Genomic DNA, 4,076 nt, shown 5'->3' on the forward strand with positions numbered 1-4,076 from the left:
GGCAAAAAATGTACAAATATGCTTGACACAATGAATATATGTATGGATTGTGATAAGGGTTGTATGAGCCCCAATAAAATGAAAATTGGTCATTGAATAAGGAAGACTGAAGAGGAATCCACATTTGAATTATGGTACTGGAGAAAAATATTGAAACTACCCTGGACTGACAAGAGAACGAAGAAATCTGTGTTGACTGAAGTATAGTCAGAATGCTCCTTAGAAGGGAGAGTATCTAGACTTTATCTTCTATAATTTGGACGTGCTATCAGAATAGATCAGTTCTTGTAAAGGGATATCATGCTTGATAAAATAGGAGGGCAGTGAAAAAAAGAGGAAAGTACTCATTAAGATGGATTGCCACACTGGCTGCAGCAATGAGCGAAACCATAGCAACAATTTTGAGAATAGCATAGGAGCAGCAACATTTTGTTCTGTGTGCATAGGGTCCCTGTCATGGGAGCCTACTCCCCAGCACCAAACACAAAAGCGTGAAAATAAAAGTAGCCAAAACCACCCTGGTGTGTTCTCTGTTGTGGCTTCCTGGGTCCACCTGTTGAGTAGAAGTGGGCAGAACCCACTAATGCAGACAGACTGACTTTAGGTGGGTGCATGTTCACGAATGGATCTGGTCCACAGAGGCCAGAGGTGAGACAGAAGAAGCTCTGCTTGGTCTTATGTGTATGGAGTTGTGCAATTTGTTCTTATGGACACTGACCTAGTTTGCATTACTGCAACCAACGAAAATGTGTGAAGGGCCCTTTTGGCTCAGAGTTGTCTGCTGGTTCTCAGCTTGAAGAAGAGTCTACCGTCCTTATTGATCCTTTTTCTTGGCGTTACCATTTTTGAAGCAAAGTTAACCTAACTTTCTAGTGTGAGCTTTCTTTTTGGCCATCTTAAAAAAAAATTTTTAATCTGTACAATATACAAGAGATAGTTCTACAATGTCCAACTCATTCCAGCAGTCATCTCTCGGTAGGGACTCGCAGGGTCATGGGCGTGACCTGTCTGCAGCAGGAATAGGCCTTCTTGCTGCTGCTACCCAGTCTTTAAGTATGCCAGCATCTCTTGGAAGGAGGAACCAGGGTACTGCACACCTTGCTAGTTTAATGAATCTTGGAATGAGTTCTTCATTGAATCAACAAGGAGCTCATAGTGCACTGTCTTCTGCTAGTACTTCTTCCCATAATTTGCAGACTATATTTAACATTGGAAGTAGAGGTCCACTCCCTTTATCTTCTCAACACCGTGGAGATGCAGACCAGGCCAGTAATATTTTGGCCAGCTTTGGTCTGTCTGCTAGAGACTTAGATGAACTGAGTCGTTATGCAGAGGACAAGATTACTCCTGAGAATCTGCCCCAAATCCTTCTACAGCTTAAAAGGAGGAGAACTGAAGAAGGCCCTACATTGAGTTATGGTAGAGATGGCAGATCTGCTACACGGGAGCCACCATACAGAGTACCTAGGGATGATTGGGAAGAAAAAAGGCACTTTAGAAGAGCTAGTTTTGATGATCGTGGTCCTAGTCTCAACCCAGTGCTTGATTATGACCATGGAAGTCGTTCCCAAAAATCTGGTTATTACAACAGAATGAATTATGAAGATGACAGATTAAGAGATGGAGAAATGTGTAGGGATGATTCTTTTTTTTGGTGAGACCTCGCATAACTATCATAAATTTGACATTGAGTATGAGAGAATGGGACGTGGTCCTGGCCCCTTACAAGAGAGATCTCTCTTTGAGAAAAAGAGAGGCGCTCCTCCAAGTAGCAATATTGAAGGCTTTCATGGACTCTTACCGAAGGGTTATCCCCATCTGTGCTCTATCTGTGATTTGCCAGCGCATTCTAATAAGGAGTGGAGTCAACATATCAATGGAGCAAGTCACAGCCGCAGATGCCAGCTTCTTCTTGAAATCTACCCTGAATGGAATCCTAACAATGATACGGGACATACAATGGATGATCCATTTATGTTGCAGCAGTCTACAAACCCAGCACCAGGAATTCTGGGACCTCCACCTCCTTCATTTCATCTTGGGGGACCAGCAGTTGGACCAAGAGGAAATCTGGGTGCCGGAAATGGAAACCTGCAAGGACCAAGACACATGCAGAAAGGCAGAGTGGAAACTAGCCGAGTTGTTCCCATCATGGATTTTCAGTGAGGGAAAAAACCTGAGGTACCAACTTTTACAGCTGGTGGAGCCATTTGGAGTCATTTCAAATCATCTGATTCTAAATAAAATCAATGAGGCATTTATTGAAATGTCAACCACAGAAGATGATCACGCTGCAGTGGATTATTATACAACTATACCAGCATTAGTATTTGGAAAGCCAGTGAGAGTTCATTTGTCACAGAAATATAAAAGAATCCCGAAGGAAAACCAGATCAGAAGTTTGATCAAAAGCAAGAGCTTGGACGTGTTATACATCTCAGCAATTTACCCCATCATTCTGGTTATTCTGACAGTGCTGTCCTCACACTTGCTGAACCTTATGGGAAAATAAAGAATTATGTCTTGATGAGAATGAAAAGTCAGGCCTTTATTGAGATGGAAACCAGAGAAGATGCAATGGCAATGGTTGACCAATGTTTGAAAAAGGCTCTGTGGTTTCAAGGAAGATGTGTGAAGTTGACCTGTCTAAAAAATACAAAAAATTGGTACTGAGGATTCCCAACAGAGGCACTGACTTACTGAAAAAAGATAAATCTTGAAAAAGATCTTATTCTCCAGATGGTAAAGAGTCTCCAAGTGATAAGAAATCCAAAACTGATGGTTCCCAGAAGAATGAAAGTGCAGCTGAAGGCAAAAAACCAGAGGAGAAGTCAGGGGAAGACTGTGAGAAAGACACACAGGATGACCAGACAGAACAAGAACCTAGCATGCTTCTTGAATCTGAGGATGAGTTACTTGTAGATGAAGAAGAAGCAGCCGCACTGCTAGAAAGTGGCAGTTCAGTGGGGGATGGGACTGACCTTGCTAATTTAGGTGATGTGACTTCTGATGGGAAAAAGGACCCTTCAGACAAAACTGTCAAAAAGATGGAAGTTCTTCAGCAAAGAAAAGACTTAAAAAGGTGGACAAGATTGAGGAACTTGATCAAGAAAATGAAGCAGCGTTGGAAAATAGAATTAAAAACGGGAAAGTACAGAGACAGGCGCCGAATCTGCTGAGAATGCTGATGATCCCAACAAAGATACAAGTGAAAATGCTGCTGGTCAAAATGATGAAAACAAGGAGGATTATACAGTCCCAGATGAGTATAGAATCGGACCGTATCAACCCAATGTTCCTTTTGGTATAGACTATGTGATACCTAAAACAGGGTTTTACTGTAAGCTGCGCTCACTCTTTTATACCAATGAAGACGTTGCAAAGAATACTCACTGCAGCATCCTTCCTCATTATCAGAAACTAAAGAAATTTCTGAATAAATTAGCAGAAGAACGCAGACTGAAGAAGGAGGCTTGAGATGTTCAAGAAGCTTAATGATTTCAAAGAAAATAATGGTTTTTGGGTTTTTTGTTTTGTTTTGTGTTTTGTTTATAATGTTAACCTTTTTTAAAAAAGTACTGATAGTTAGGAAAATACTGTACTCTTTTGTTTTTGTGGAATAATATTAGCTGTCTCATGTGTTTAAATGTTATAGCAGAAATGCATATACAGTTAAGTTAATGAAGCGTAGTTTTTGTTTTATCAGAATGGTAACAGACTGAAGAACTTTGTGTGGAGTGCTGATGTCATAAGTTACTTAAGATAACTCTCACCACTAAGAAGGATGTTAGAACCTTTCAGAAAAATAAAATTTAGTAGTTCCAGACTTCAAAGAAATGTCAACTTTTGATTCCATTCAATAAAGAACAAAACCGATTGTATTTTTATTACTTTCATTTGAAGCATTCCACATTTTAATCTGAGCCTTGTTACGGACTTTTTATTTCGAATTTGATGCTTTTCGTTTGCATTTTGTATTTCAGAACTTCATTAATAAGATTGGGATTAGAATTCAGGTGCAGTTTTCTTTTATGTCAGGCTGTTGTTTAGATAATAAGAACTATTGCGAAATTGTC

General features: G+C 40.1%; 1 pseudogene; it reads left to right on the forward strand.

Annotated features, from left to right (window-relative positions):
* Nucleotides 1-917: 917 nt before the first annotated feature.
* Nucleotides 918-3,732, forward strand: LOC142461517 (matrin-3 pseudogene; annotated as a pseudogene).
* The last annotated feature ends 344 nt before the right edge of the window (nt 3,733-4,076 follow it).

The sequence above is a fragment of the Tenrec ecaudatus genome, chromosome 11 (assembly GCF_050624435.1).
Source record: "Tenrec ecaudatus isolate mTenEca1 chromosome 11, mTenEca1.hap1, whole genome shotgun sequence".
Lineage (NCBI taxonomy): Eukaryota > Metazoa > Chordata > Mammalia > Afrosoricida > Tenrecidae > Tenrec > Tenrec ecaudatus.